This window comes from Kogia breviceps, chromosome 1, assembly GCF_026419965.1.
Source record: "Kogia breviceps isolate mKogBre1 chromosome 1, mKogBre1 haplotype 1, whole genome shotgun sequence".
Taxonomy (NCBI): Eukaryota; Metazoa; Chordata; class Mammalia; order Artiodactyla; family Physeteridae; genus Kogia; species Kogia breviceps.
This window is the reverse complement of record NC_081310.1, coordinates 14,953,563-14,970,206: the sequence shown is the minus strand read 5'-3', so window position 1 is coordinate 14,970,206 and position 16,644 is coordinate 14,953,563. Positions and strand designations below refer to the sequence as shown.

Sequence of the window (16,644 nt, the reverse complement as noted above, 5' to 3'; positions counted from 1 at the left end):
ATATCTCTTCCCTGTTGCATCTCCCTCCCTCCCACCCTCCTTATCCCACCCCTCTAGGTGGTCACAAAGCACGGAGCTGATCTCCCTGTGCTTTGCGGCTGCTTCCCACTAGCTATCTATTTTACGTTTGGTAGTGTATATATGTCCATGCCACTCTCTTACTTTGTCACAGCCTACCCTTCCCCCTCCCCATATCCTCAAGTCCATTCTCTAGTTGGGTGTGTTCTTGTAGGTCCTTTTCTTCTCTTGTGTTTCCCACTTAGAGAAGTTCCTGTAGCATTCGTTGTAGAGTTGGTTTGGTGGTGCTGAATTCTCTTAGCTTTTGCTTGTCTGTTAAAGCTTTTGATTTCTCTGTCGAATCTAAATGAGATCCTTGCTGGGTAGAGTATTCTTGGTTGTAGGTTCTTCCCTTTCATCCCTTTAAATATGTCTTGCCACTCCCTTCTGGCTTGCAGAGTTTCTGCTGAGAAATCAGCTGTTAACCTTATGGGGTTTCCCTTGTATGTTATTTCTTGCTTTTCCCTTGTTGTTTTAAATAATTTTTCTTTGTCTTTAATTTTTGCCAATTTGATTACTGTGTGTCTCGGCATGTTTCTCCTTGGGTTTATCCTTTATGGGACTCTCTGCACTTCCTGGACTTGGGTGGCTATTTCCTCTCCCATGGTAGGGGAGTTTTCGACTATAATCTCTTCAAATATTTTCTCGGGTCCTTTCTCTCTCTCTTCTCCTTCTGGGACCCCTATAATGCAAACGTTGTTGCTTTTAATATTGTCCCAGAGGTTTCTTAGGCTGTCTTCATTTCTTTTCATTCTTTTCTCTTTATTCTGTTCCGCAGCAGTGTATTCCACCATTCTGTCTTCCAGGTCACTTATCCGTTCTTCTGCCTCAGTTATTCTGTTATTGATTCCTTCTAGTGTAGTTTTCATTTCAGTTATTGTATTGTTCATCTCTGTTTGTTTGTTCTTTAATTCTTCTAGGTCTTTGTTAAACATTTCTTGCATCTTTTCCATCCTTGCCTCCATCCTTTTTCTGAGGTCCTGGGTCGTCTTCACTATCATTATTCTGAATTCTTTTTCTGGAAAGTTGCCTACCTCCACTTCATTTAGTTGTTTTTCTGGGGTTTATCTTGTTCCTTCTTCTTGTACATAGCCCTCTGCCTTTTTATTTTGTCCATCTTTCTGTGAATGTGATTTTCGTTTGACAGGCTGCAGAACTGTTTCTTTATGCTTCTCTCTCTCTTTTTTTTTTTTTTTAACATTCTCTTTTAACTGCAGTGTGTTTATGAGGATTGAGTAATGAGCCTCTGTTGTCGATATTTCCTCCTTTTAGAACAATGAGGTTAGCTTTTTCTTCCTTACGGTTTTAATCCCATGTAGATGTCCCTTAAAGCAGAGGAAGATTTATTCTTTTTATTCCAAGTATTAAATTTTTCAGTAGGTGTGCCATATGTTTCAGCCAAAGGCAAGCTCCTCCTATGTGTCTACAGCCTGTGGCCTGGTAAAGCACTCCTTGGTCAGGAAATCACTCTCCCAGGGCTCCATGATTTGTGTGTGCAGAGGTCCAAAGGCCTGGCTCCTTCACCTTCAATAGAGGCAACTCTGAAGGGCTTTTTGAGCCCGTAATTCTTGTGGGATCCACATCGTCTCACTTTCCCTCCTCCCTCTCCCCACTCTGCTTCCTGCACCCCCATGGCGCCTAAGAGCACCTCCTACGAGCCCTCTGGAACACAGATCCCAGAATCTGTTTCTCAAGGAGCTGAGCTCTGACCACCTCCAACAAGTTCCTCTGTTGTCTCAGTTTTATAATTTCCACAGACCTGAGACCAGATTCCCTGAATGGTGCCTAGATTCTTACTCATTAATATGAATCCCGGTGTGTTGCTCGTTTGAGAATTCGTTTGCAGTGACAGGTACCAGGTGGGTGAAGACAGTTATTGTTCAAATTTAAGGCAGCGGCCAGCACAGGAGGGATCATGGAATAGAGAGTTCATGTATTGGGTGAAGCAGGGAGGGATACATTAGGAGTTTGTGATTCACATATACCCACTACTATGTATAAAATAGATAACCAACAAGGACCTACTGTATAGGACAGGGTACTATATTCAATATTTTGTAATAACCTATATGGGAAAAGAATCTGAAAAAATATATACATGTGTGAATACATATATATGTGAATCACTTTGCTGTACACCTGAAACTAACACAACCCTGTAAATCAACTCTACTCCAATAATAATCATAATCATAATCATAAAGAAAGTCCATGTATCGTTCCACAGTTAGAGATCTCAGGGAAACATTTCTGTCTGGGCATTCACAAGAGCAAAGGGGTGTGTGTGTGTGTGTGTGTGTGTGTGTGTGTGTGTGTGTGTGAAAAAGAGAGAGAGAGAGAGACAGAGAGGAGAGAGAGGATGTAAACTATTTTCAGTAGGTCCACTTCATCATGTTAGATATTGAGACTTTAGAAATGAATATGACAGATCCCCATTTTAAATATTAAGAAACTGTTTCCATGATTATCTAATCATTGCATAATTTAGTCAGCTGTGGGGTCAGAATTCAGATGTTAACTTGACTCCAGTACTGTTGTCCTTTACGCAAGACCTTGCTGGCTCTTCTCAATTGTGTTCAGTCCTCTGTATCCTATTAAAAAGAAAAGCCTCTAGGACAAAATGTGTTGAATGATAACTAAAATCGCACTCTGGGTGCTTGATTTGAGGTCATAAATATCTGTAGAAAGTCCTCGTTGCCTCTTGTGGAGAAGGTCTTCACGTAGCTGGACTGCTTGGATGCCACTGGATGATGGGGTGAGCTGCCAGGCAGAATGTTACCTTTCCCTTGGAATGCTGTCTCTCACAGACTTAAGTCCTGGATCCTCTCTGCTAGGGAAGTATATCTGTGGCATCTATTACCCCATAATATACCACGTGTTTTATTTATGTTAGTCATCTTTTATACAGAACTGTCACGAAATACATCACTACTGATTACAGCCTATGTGGGCAAGCCATGCTGGTCAATTATGCCCCTTCCCACAGATCACGCCAGTGGTACCTGGCTGGGAAGAGAGGAGGATAAATCCAAAACAGTGATGGATGGCTTCAAGAGGTTAAGAGATGACTGGGTGTGGAGACAAATCTACATTAAAAATGCCTAGAGGTGCCCTCTTTTATCTTCTAAGTTTTTATCTCTGCCTTCATCTCCTCAGAGCAAGCTCTGTCCAACTGGTGTGAATGAAATGACCCTAATCATCTCTAGTAATTCTCCTTGTCTTTCAGTCTTCTTTATCTGAGTTGATAGAGCCACCCTAGTTTTCTTAGGATTAGTGTTTGCATGGATATCTTTTTCCGTATTTTTACTTTCAACTTGTATGTGTGTATTTATATTTAAAGTGAATCTCTTGGGACTTCCTTGGTGATCCAGTAGTCAGGACTTGGTGCTTTCACTTAACCGGGCCTGGGTTCCATCCCTGGTCAAGGAACTAAGATCCCGCAAGCCACATGGCACAGCCAAAAAAAAAAAGTAAAAATGTTTTTAAAAAAGTAAAGTGAATCTCTTATAAACAATATATAATTGGGTCTTGGGTTTTTTTTAATTCAATATAATAATCTTTCCCTTTAATTGAAATGTTTGATTTGTTTATTTTACACGTAATCACTGATATGGTTGGTTTTAAGCCTACATCTTGCTGTGTGTTTTTTTTTTTTTTTTTTTTTCTATCACTTCTGTATGTTTTTGTTCCTCCTTCCTATCTTCTTTTTGGTTAATTGAATACATTTTAGTATTCCATTCTATCACCTCTGTTGACGTTTTAGCTATGCCTCTTGATATTTTTTTAGTAGTAGTTCTAGGGATTACAGTATACATTTTTAACTCATCACAGTCTAGTTTGAGTTTATATCACTTAGTGTAAGAACGTTACGTGGTTTCTCATTGCCCCGCTGGCCAGGCTCCTAGTACTGCCTCTCGTCCCTCAATAACATCCATGACTGTCACCCTTTCTCCTTTAATTTCAGCAGGATTTGGAGAATTTGCCCCCTTCTCTCGTAACATCTTTTTGGAAGTCGTGGAATGTTCCTTTACCTCCTAAACTCTATAGACCCTCTCACTACTAACATATTTAAAGGGATCCTATATTATGTATATCTAAATATGTATAATATAAATGTATCTAAATATTGTCTACGGGAATCCATTGGATGTTTGAATAGATCTTGATCTTTAGCATTTATTTATGCTCTAATGAACTGTCTGGGGGACTGCACCAGGGATACACAATGATAAATAAGACACAGTCCCAGCCCTCAAAGGTCCTGAAGTACAGTGAGGAACCGTAGACCCAGAACAAGGCAATTATAACAGAGTGTGGTAAGTGCTATAGGATGAGGACAGGCCCAGGGACCTGAGCGCATCAGCTGAGGTGCATCTAAGTCAGCCTTTGGAGGCTGGAAAAGTCCTAAAGGAGAGACACTGGGATGAGACAGGGGAAAATTGTGCTGGAGCGGGGTGCGGAGAGGTTGCCCTGCTGCTCCAAGGAGAGAGTATTATTGGAGAACTGTAACCCAGTGACTGTGGTTATTAAGGTTCCTTGTCGTCATTAGTCAGGTTGGTAGGGGAAGGAGGGGTGATAGCAGTGAGAAAGGAGTCTAAATGTAGGCTTAGGCCATGTCAAAAAGAACCTTATCAAACTTATTAAGCAGTTTGACCTTAATCCTAAGAGCAACAAGGAGCTATTACAGGGATTTACATAGAAGAGTGGCAGGGAGGGCTCCCTGTTTTAAAATGATCACTCCGGCTTCCTTGGAGAGAATGAAGGTGAGATTGGGCCTTTGGAGTGGCGTTGGTGGGAGGTGAGAGTAGCCTTATTTCTGACAGTGACAGTGGGAAAAGTGATGAGTGATAAGTTGAGGTTGATATTGTTTTAAAGAGAGATGACATTTTATTTATATAGGAAAGGCTCCATGGTGTCAGGTTTGGGCAATCAGAGGAGCATGGTGGGGTTCACCAGCCTGAGGACCCCAGGAAAAGGGACAGGTGTGGGGAGAGGGTGGTGATGTTTACAGGTGAGGTGCTTATGAGACATTCGAGTCGTGTTAGCCACTAGGCCACTGATTATAGGGTTGCAGGGCTCAAGAGCTAGAAACAAAGACCACTACCATTTTACAAAGTAATTCAAGGGATGGGGTGGACGGATTCACACAGGAAGGGTGGAAGAACGGACAGGCGACTGATCTTGGGACCCTGAAAACACGCTTGTTACGCAATATGGAAATGAACAACAGTTGGCAGAGGGCAAACTGTAAATGAGGCAATATTTCTGCATTCACATCTTTACTGTGGTACAAATAACCTTTTCAACAACAATTAAACACCAAAATAGAGAAATCATTCACTGTCCCATGACCTTAATTGTTTCCACATTTCTTTGTAGATCTCATCCACATGTATTCACAGTTTTCATACACCTTCAATCAGAGTGTGGATTTAGTGCCGCATTCCAGCCCTTTTCATTAATATACTACCAGCATTTTTCACGTTACTTCGGAGGCTTCATTTACTAACAGCGGCTTTGAAACATGACAGTGCCTCTAGGAGAGTGCCCGGTACTCCACATGAAGGAGAAAAAAAAGAGATGGATTTGGAGGGTTTAGCAGCGAAGATTTTCATTCAAAAAGTGAGAGAGTAATCGGGTGATGGCACAGCAGGACTGATGTACAGAGGAGACCTGAGTGTAGGATTTCATGTTGCTTTCGCAATTCATAACCTCCGACCACACTGTGTGATGGAACATCGTGTGTGTTCACACGCATGACGTGAGCCGTGCTCTCATGCAGCCTAAACTGCGGCCCCTGCCGCAGACGTGTGACACGGGGTAAACCACCATCTCGAAAGGAACCGAAATGTTCCCTTGTGCTTCCGTACACAGTCAGCTTCCAGAGTCCAAAGGAATGGGAGACAGGGAGAGCGACAAAATGCCAATCTGTTGCCTCTCAGCACAAAATCTGACCAAGGTATTTAAAGAAACGCTGGGTCCAGTTGCACAGGTCCTTACGCCAGAAAGCTTGTGTGTGGGTTCAGATTTGGCTTGACCGCTCCTAAGCTATACAGTCTTGGTGGCTGTGAATGCATCCGTCTTTAAATTGTGGCCAAATATCCTTTTACAGAATTGCTATAAAGACTAAGTGAAATAATATATAAATGGTATCATTCTTCAACCTTAGGTACATGTCATTTTTATTATTATCACCATCTAGTACTCTGTAGGTATCACGACGGGGAAGGGGAGGGTGGAATGAACTGGGAGACTAGGTTTGACATAAATACACTACCATGTGTAAAATAGATGGCTAGTGGGAACCTGCCGTATAGCACAGGGAGCTCAGCTCGGTGCTCTGTGACCACCTAGAGGGGTGGGATAGGGTGGCATGGGAGGGAGGTCCAAGGGGGAGGGGATATATGTATACATGTAGGTGATTCACTTTGTTGTACAGCAGAAACTAACACAACACTGTAAAGCAATTATACTCCAGTAAAAAAAATAAAATAAACTTGATGTGATACAAACAACGAAGCAAAACAAGCACAACAAAAATCCCTGTAGTACTTTGGTGTATTATGATGTGTAAAATAGATGGCTAGTGGGAACCTGCCGTATAGCACAGGGAGCTCAGCTCGGTGCTCTGTGACCACCTAGAGGGGTGGGATAGGGTGGCATGGGAGGGAGGTCCAAGGGGGAGGGGATATATGTATACATGTAGGTGATTCACTTTGTTGTACAGCAGAAACTAACACAACACTGTAAAGCAATTATACTCCAATAAAAAAAAATAAAATAAACTTGATGTGATACAAACAACGAAACAAAACAAGCACAACAAAAATCCCTGTAGTACTTTGGTGTATTATGACTGAAACAGTATCCACGGGGAGGAAGCTGTCAGCGTCTCCTGCTGCATATGGTTTACGACGCTTATCATGAGCCTAGTCTTAGCCTTTACCCTGCATTGTTCGTTTTATCCTTTGTTAGCCTTGATCTGCAGCTGCTTACGCAAATAGATCCAAGTCTGACTCTTTTCCCTTAGGGGGATCTATCTTTTTTCTTCAGGAAAGAACTTAGAGGCTGCCTGTTGGAGGTTTTTGAATTTTTTTTTTTAACCCTTTGAATATTTAGTAAAACCCTAAGGTCTCCTTTTTTTCTTTTTGTACTCCTGACTAAGTTTATCAAATACCGCTTACACAAAAGCATTTTCATAGTTAACCACCCTTAACAATCTCATCAAGAATGGGGAGATCCTTAAGGTGTTTGGTGCGCGTCAGTGAAATAAGGAAGGCAGAAGTAAATTCCCTAAGTAAGATACTACATCAAGAGCAGTCTGTGGAGGAAATAAAACTATTTGTTGTTTAAATTACATCCTTGTATTTCTGGTGGAAGTTTTAAACCAAAAGCAAGCTATAACTATGTGGAAAATCCATGAAATCATTGGTAAATCTTATCTGCTTGGTAAACCATCCACATTTCTCAGCCACTCTCTTGAAAACAAGAACAGTTTATACTGTTTTACTATGACTATTACAGAAAAGCTTAAAAGCTTATGTAGTTTAAGTCCCAATTTTCTTTACTTAAAATCACAGTGTCCTTGATTGAGACTTTTTCCATACCATCATCTGCTTATTTGACTTCTCTAATTCATCCAAATGCTCAGACCCAGGGCAGGTTAAGACCTTTAGAAAATCCTGCTGGGCATTAAAAAGGACGCTCACCTCTTCATCTCCTACCTAAAGGTAATTAGAAATAAAAGCAATACCAAACTGCAAGATAGTGTTAGAGATCAGTGAAGTTCTGATTTTATTCAACAAAGAGTACTTAATTTTTTTGTTCTTTTTTGAAAACATCAAATATCAGCTTCTTTCCAAAAAAACCTTTGCTGCTGCACAAGCACATTTTTTAGCCTCTCTTTGGGTAATCTGACACTGGGTCAGATCCACTAAGCTATTTGGGAATCGAGTTCCAAAGCCAGAAGGTGTGGGTAACCAAAAAATAATTCAGTATGTCATTCTATTTTATAAAACTAACTTTCTCTGAGGTCATTGGCAAATAGCACATACCTTTCAAACGAAAGATTTTGCCTTTAGAGGAATGACAAAAGAATATGTTTTGAGAGTTGAAAAAATTATGTTGGAGAGAGAAAGTTTAAGTACTTCAGAGTTTATATCCTAGTGTCAGAATTATTGTCTTTCTCACATTGTGTTCTAGCTATCGGATGAAGGTAGAACTGTATAACTCCACAAGGTTTTTGAAATGCTGTGAAGTTGAAGAACTTCTGGAACTCGTCATATGCAGCTTCTGCCAGAGCTGCTGGATTCCTCTGGGATGTTAGAGAGAGCAGTGAGGGCTTGAAGAGGGCAGAGTTCTTTGGGGACCTCAACATCATAGGCCCCCCGTTTTTGACCTGGCACTTACCCTTGCACTCATCCAACGCAGATTTTGCGCACTGGCTGCTGTATGTGGGCTGCACATATCACGTTTCTTTCTTTGTGTCTTGGTCTGTGTTATTAGAACTTGAATGCATTTAGATGGGGCCTGTTTTCCCCAGTTCACTTATGGAACTCACTACTCCATATGCTTTCACCTACCTGGTACCAACCTGGCCCCTCCCTATCAGCATTAGAGTTTATGGAACTACCACCTTTATGAAACAGCCATCATCTTATGCTGATGCCATCTCCTTTAAAAAATATATTTATTGAAGTATAGTTGACTTACAATGTTGTGTTCGTTTCAGGTGTACAGCAAAGTGATTCAGTTATACATCCATATATATACATATGTACATATACCTGTATTCTTTTTCAGATTCTTTTCCATTATAGGTTATTCCAAGATATTGAATATAGTTCCCTGTGCTATACAGTAGGTCTATGCTGTTTACCTATTTTATATACAGTAGTGTGTATCTGTTAATCCAAAACTCATCATCTCTTTTTTATAAAGGTGTGGTCTCAGAGGCTATGTTCACCTATGGTCATATAGAGCTAAAACCAGAACTCAGGCCCCTGACTGCTAGAGCAGTGTCATTTTCACCATAAAGGTTGGGGTCTGAAATTTAAATTTACTTCATTAGCTATGTCTTTCAAGAAAAAAGAAAACACGCAGCTTTAAAAATAAATACTATACATAATTTTACCACCTGCATAGCTAATGATATTACAGGGGAAAAAACAAAGTGCAGTAAATAAACTCAAGAGGGCTATCCCACATTATTTTCTCAAAATGTTTCTAGGGATAGGCCTATGAATTATTTTTCTAGCAGAACATAAGGAAGCTTTTAAATGCAGAATAAGACATTTTTCCTATGGCAGGGATATTTTCGATGCATACTTAGACGTAGTTATCAGCATGTCCCAGTTAAAAATTTTTGACAAATTCTGACTTTATATGTATATTTCACACCCTATTAGAATACATTAGAATGTATTATAAATTCCCTTGGGGCAGGGTTCCTCTTCCTTGTTCTACATATTTTACTTATTAGATAACTGTCTGCACATGCTATGGCAAAGATAATAAGGCATTAAATTCGAAATGTGCCTAATTTAAATTTTCCAATTGAATTTTTTCATATTGCTGTAAGCATCTGTGTATTTATGTTAAAGAACTGTGGAGCACCTTTATTAGATGAGTAAAATTAATATAAAAGGCAAGTATCATTTTCTTCTCTTATTTGTCTGGACTTTTAGAAATACCCATTAATTGAAATCTGGTGTTTGGTTTATTTGACAAAGAACTATATTTTTGAAGTTGTGTGTAACAAAATGGGATGAGAAAACAAGGCTGATGCTTTACTTTATCCAGTACCTGGCATAGAATAGGCGTCTTTGATGAATGAATGAATGAATGGACGGGTGAATGAGTGGATGGATGAACAGGCCTTTCTAGCAAGGCCCTGACAGTGGATCTATCATCAGCTTTTTCAGAAAGGGTAGGAATTATTGAATAGTTATGTACAAAAAAGACCTACAATCATGCCCATACTTTTTATCCTGGCGGTAGAGAGTTTTGATGGCCATAAACGATCTTCCCAATGTCATGCAGCACTATTTGCCTACATACACAACATACATAAGCTAATTTGGCCCTGTTACTACTTCCCTCTTAACCCTTGGTGACTTAGGCCCATCCATCTACCTGGAACGTCTTGTCAAAATCCATTTTTCAAGGACTACCTCGGAGGACACCCTTGGGAAGCAGACTTTGATCACCCCCTTTGAGAGTGGTCTTTCCTCTGAAATGGAACTACACTTGGTTTATTCCTCTCATGGGACCCTAATCAGACATTGCCTACCATGGTGGTTTTTTATCACTTCCTTCGGTTCTCCTACCAAATTTTAAACTCTCTGAGGTCAAGAGGCGATGTTTTAATCATTGTTTTGTCTCCATGTCCCAAAACATCTATATCTTGTTACTCATGTCAATGCATATATTAGGCATTTTTGGAAGTATTTCATGATAAAAATGTGGTTTAAAATAAGTCCCATCTTATTTAGAAAATAAATACTGTATGATCTTCTTACATGTAGAACCTAAATAAACAAACAAATAAATAATGAAGCTTATAGATACAGACAACAGATCATTGGTTGCCAGAGGGCAGGGGTGGGGGTGGTGGGAGAAACGGGTGAGCTAGCTTTTTAAAAAATTTAAATAAATTTGAATATTAAAAGTAAAGACAAGAAAATATATACAGCAGCTTTATTCACTATATCCAAAACCTGGAAGGATCCAAGATGTCCTTCGACAGGTGAACAGATAACCTAAGTATGACGGAGTAGTTGTGACTCGTGCAGACAGGGGAAATAAAAGATTTCATGCAGTATTTGGCCCCATTTGAGCTGGTGTACTTCATTACGTAAGGCACTCGTTGTTAAGAGCATATTTCCTGAAAATCTTAGGATTTTCAGTTCTTTGTGAAGCCTGGCTGAGCAGACTCTGTTATCCCATAATATAGTATTTATGACAGATTACTAGTAGCTACTCATTCATTAAGCCCTGGCTATATGGCTGTATACTTACTGTGATCAGTGTTTTAGTACGTTGCCTTTAATGCTCTCAATAATGCTGCCAAGTAAGAGTCCTTATTTTGCATATAGGAAACTAAGGCTCAGAGAGTATGACCTGCAAAATAATAATAATAATAAATAAACGTCACAATTAATAAGTGATAATAGATATTTGAGGGCTTACTGTATATTTGGCCTTGTGTTGAGCACTTGACATTCATTTCATGTACTTGTCAGAGAATCTGAAGAATCTAAGACACTAAGCACAGGGCTTTGTACATTGTAGACATCAAACTATATCAAATAGATGAGGCTCGGAGAAGATAACTAGGTCGGCCATTTGGTAGAGCTGGGAGTGGAGTCCCCACCCCCCCTACCAAAAGAAGTGGGTTTGATTTTGATGCTAGATTTTGAGGCTTAAAATTCAATAGTTACCGCGTAGGCTATAAGGCAGACGTGGTGGGATTTAAATCCTGGTTTCTGTTCTTTGAAGAGTTCTGGCGATCCTAGAGGAGATGGTAACTTTTCTGAGACTGAGCTTCCTTGCGTATTGAACTTATTTACATAATATTTACCTCAGCATAATTTTAGGCAGTCAGTAGATAACAGTGGTTCCTCCTTTCTCCAAAATAAATGTTTTTTGAGGAAGGATAATATTAGAATATTGTAGAATATTATTAGGATATTAAAGCGTAGCTGCTTCACCTGAAGTCATTTCAATCCAGTCCTTCCTTAATGGTGCTTGGGTATTTTATAGACAATATGGGGGCAGCACATTTCAAGGATGTAGCTTGGACTTTGGAGCCAGACATTCCTGAATTTGAGTGTAGATTCTGAAATTGTTGGCTCTGGTCATAGGATAGTTCTGAGCTTTGGTTTCCTCAACTGGAAACTGGGTTTAAAATACCTTTCTTACAGGATTTTCATGAGGATTACAGACAATATACGTATTTTTTTGTTTTTGAATTTTTGAATTTAATTTAATTTATTTTTTATACAGCAGGCTCTTATTAGTCATGCACTTTATACACATCAGTTGTATACATGTCAGTCCCAACCTCCCAATTCATCCCACCACGGACAATATATGTTTTTATTGTATATTGGACCATAGTTGATTTACAATGTTGTGTTAGTTTCAGGTGTCCAGCAAAGTGAATCAGTTATACATATACATGTATCTATATATGGTAAATGCCGAGCACATCATGGACCACCTTCAATAATAAAGCCGGCCAACAATTTGGGTAGGTGCAAAGGCTTTGTTGACTTTTGACCTTGACTTTCAAAATTTTATTTTAACCAATAAACTGAGGTGTAATTCCCTAACACCTTACGGTCCTCTCATGGAAATACCGTTTCGCCAATAAAGTCAACCGACAATTTAATCAGTTCTTCTTTTTTTAATAGACCAAACTTTCTTTGCCTATCTTGTCCCCAGATCTTGTTGAAATGCATACCTAACAAAGCCCAGAATAAATATAAAATGTCGTAACGAGAAAATCATCTGAAGAGGACAACCACGCAAAAGGCTCTCCATGCCGTTTAGACATTCACACAGCCATACGCACGTGACTGCTCTCGAGTTACTCAGCTATCTGCTTGGCGTGGTATAAGTTATGTATCTATCTGAGTAAACTGTACTAGCAGCAATCACAGGCTTAATGATTGCTTATATTTTTTCCATCATGAGATATATTGAAAATTACAGACATCATGGAGCTAGAGCTGACAAAACCCCAGTATCTTGTTATTCAAATAGCTTTAAACTCACTGTTACCATAACCCAGGATAAACATTGCAGGTGATTAGATTATGGTTAACCTATCTGGATGGCATTTTAGGCAGTAGACACACAAAATTTCCCCCTGCGTTCCTTATGCCCTTATTTTTCAGAAATCATGTCTTTGAAATTTTGGCCAGTACCCACTCCTTTGTGTGTTTTATTCTTTTCTTTTTTTAGAAGCCAATGTGACTTTAAAAACATAAGGAACAAGGAAAGAAAGGAAAATCTAGTTAACGGGGACAGTTTGCTGAGTCAGCGTGTTGAGCAGAATCAAATGCAACGATCTGAATCAGGTTTACCACTTTTTATGACTTTGGACAAGTGTCTTTACCTTTGCCGTGGCATCAGTTACCCGTTAGAACAAGGAGTCGGATTATATGATCGGAAGATCCCTTCTAGTTCTTAAGTTCAATGATTCTAAATGATTGAGCTTCATCAATTTTATTTGTAGTGAAAGAGAAATTGGTTTAGATCTGAAAAGAGATTATGCAATAACCACAATCAAATATATGACATCTACGTTACCTGAATAATGGAGACCTGAATCAACGGCCAGAGGCATATTGGTCTGAGTCATGTCTGACCCAAGAGGGCAGAATTATTGAGATCAGGATGGACAAAGTAGAGGCTTCTAAGGAGACTCTGACTCTCTTTTTCTTTTCTTGTTTTACATTTTATTGAAGTATAGTTGATTTACGGTGTTGTATTAATTTCTGCTGTACAGCAAAATGATTCAGTTATACACAGATATATTCTTTTTCGTATTCTTTTCCATGATGGTTTCTCACAGGATATTGAATACAGTTCCCTGTGCTATGCAGTAGGACCTTGTTGTTTATCCATTCCATATAGAATAGTTTGCACCTGCTGATCCCAAGCTCCCAATCCATCCCTCCCCCTCACTCCCCACCTCTTGGCAACCACAAGTCTATTCTCTATGTCTGTGAGTCTGTTTCTGTTTCATAGATAAATTCCTTTGTGTCATATTTTAGACTCAACATGTAAGTGACACATATGGTATCTGTCTTTCTCTTTCTGACTTAACTTCACTTAGTATGATCATCTCTAGGTCCATCCGTGTTGCCGCATGACTCTCCTTTTATATAAATATTGACAATAGGTCAGTGTCTATGGTGTGACTTCTGATATCACTGATAAACTTCTTCTGGAGGTTTAATGACGTACCCATTGCCGTCCCATCAAATATCACACTACTTCTCCTCCTACGTCAGATACGGATTTTCAAAGTGACAACATGTTTTAGCACTGAAACCACGAAGTGGGCTGCTGTCCCAGGACAATTCATATATGGTGTTGGGAAAGTTCCAGGAAGTGAATGAACAGGTTTCTGATTTTTTTTCCATCTCAGTAATCCCCAAATTTGGACTGGAGTCGGAGAACCAATAAAAATCAAGTGGCTCTGAAGAGCAAGTCAGGATTGTTTTCTGTCTGCTCTTGTAACATTTTTCCCTGAGTTCTCCCTCGCAAGTCACTCCCTACATAGACACACAGCTTCTTTGCCTAATTCTACCTCCTGGGTGCCCCAAACTGGAACAGCTGTAAACTCATATGTCCTGCGGGAGGACTTATCTTCATCCTTGTGGTGGGCTGAGAATTGATGGAGCAAAAGAAAGAGAGAGAGAGACATAGTACTAACAGAATAATAAGGATCGGGTTCTTTTGTCACAGTTTGACATCTGAGTGCACCTCTGTGAGGACAACTGTGCTGAATGAAGACATCAAAACCCGACAGGTGCGCTTTACAAGATTTGTTTCGAAGATGGCTTGGCTTTACTATTACATTCTATTTTTACCTCTACTGCCTTGAGATATTTTGAGTTTGTGTCTCTGTGGCTCCTGTTATAAAAAGTTATATCAGGATCAAGCAATGAAAAGGGAAAAAGAACTAGGGATCCGTAATGCTCCATTTGTGAGTCACGAGAAAGCTGGCTTCCACCTCGGCATGCGGAGTTCAGCGAAAGCCCGGGGCTTAGCTCCGTGCCCGGCTCGTAGGAACAGCGCGTTCCAAAGCTTCGTAGGCTCGCGGAGCTCCCCACTGCCAGGATGAAAAAAAGAAACGTCAAGGGACGATGTTCAAGGCTTTCTCCTCCCTCTCCAGATCCCGTAGTGTACGGCCACACGACCCTCTTCCTGGTTGCCTCACGCGCCGGGCCGGGCACTTTCATCTCTCGTTCATTTCTTCTTCCCATAGCTTAGAACCCACTTTCCTTCAGAGTCACATTGTTTTTTCTAATTTTTAAAAAAAAAAAATTTATTGAAGTACAGTTGATTCACAATTTGTGTTAATTTCTTCTGTACAGCAAAGTGACTCCGTTATAAATAAATCAATATATATATATATATTCTTTGCCATTATGATTTGTCATAGGACACTGAATATAGTTCCCTGTGCTATACAGCAGGACCTTGTTGTTTATCCATCCTATACATCATAGGCTGCCTCAGAGACACCTTTTGAGACAGTGGATCTGTAAAGCTCCCAGCTCAGTCCCGTGGGGCAGCTGGCCACCCTTAAACTCTGCTTTCTGTTAACTAGCTATAATCTTAGGCTGGTAAGTTAACCTTTCCGTGTCTCAGCCTCCTGATCTGTGATGGTCATGTTAACAGGGCCTGACTTACAAGGCTGTAGTGTGGCTTAAACAACTGGATACATGTAAAGTCCTTCGAAAAGTAATGCAGAGTGAAAACTCCATTCATCCGGCTATGACAGTTCTCATTATTACTGTTAACCTTTTGTCATCCTCAAACTCAAGCTCTGTTTCGTTTGTCAAGTCTTTCCGTCCCCGCTGTCATCGATCTTCCACTCCAGGCCGACCTCCGACTTTCCCACTGGCTTCTGCTGCAAGAGGTGACCTCTGGAGACCGTAGCAACAGGGCTTCTGGGCTCTCTGGCTTCCAGTAGCTTCTGGTCATCGCAGAGGCTCCGTAGGAGATTGGAGAGAGGAAGAGAAGCGAGAACAAAGTATTTATTCTCCGAAAGACCACTCCCTGCCAGCCTTGTTCTGGCTGCCTTCCTCAACTAAGGTCACTGCTTCTCTTAAAGGAAGATTCCTCCGTACAGCTCTCCCTCTTGCCGGGTCTGCACGCGTCCTTGGGGCGGAAACAGCTCCACTGCTTCACGCCCTGGGTTTCTGCTGATCTCTTTTGGTTCCCCTACTTACTGTCATCAGTTCCCTTACATCTGGTTCCTCTGCCAGTAAAGCCTTCTGGAACCATCCAGGTTGAGTGTGTCATCTGTGTCCTTTTGGCCCCTTTTACCAAAATAGTTACTCTTTCTACCTGGTAGAAATGCTCAAACATGCATGAGCACAAGCATCAATGAGGGAGTGTGTTTCGAAATTGCAAATTTACACATTCCAGAATCTAAACCCTAGAGACTCCGCCCTGCAGATCTGACATGGGACCCAGAAATTTACAGGATTAATAAGAGCCTCAGGGGATTCTGATACCTGTGTAAGTACCATGGCTTAGAAGACATTCCTTTTAACCATCCTGGCATTTATTTCAACGTTTTGAATTTAATTTTGTTACAGATCTGTCTTCTCTACGAAACTGTAATGCATTGAATAGCTACTATGTGCCAGTTTTTACATTTATTATAGTGAGTAATCACGAACCTATATAAGGCATTCTTCTTATTATTTTATAGATGACAAAACTAAGGATACCTTGAGTCCTATACTCAGAGATGGTAATTATTTGGGATCAATCCACCTCTACGTTTGTTGGGATCCAAAAGCTTTGTTCTTCTCACGTGTGTGCTACTATCCATGC

The 16,644-nt window shown here is 40.3% G+C and overlaps 1 protein-coding gene across 32 annotated transcripts in view; it reads left to right on the top strand.

Annotated features, from left to right (window-relative positions):
• Positions 1-16,644, top strand: part of ESRRG (estrogen related receptor gamma) — a 645,982-nt gene that overhangs the window by 368,521 nt on the left and 260,817 nt on the right. Inside the window, exon 1 of one of the 32 annotated variants that reach the window (XM_067027608.1) lies at positions 5,995-6,016. The exons of 30 other annotated variants lie outside the window; for them this stretch is intronic. The gene's annotated coding sequence lies outside the window, so the exon portion shown is untranslated. Of the gene's footprint in view, positions 1-5,994; positions 6,017-14,580; positions 14,603-16,644 lie in introns of those variants that run through there. One more of the 32 variants, XM_067027573.1, reaches the window with a different exon arrangement.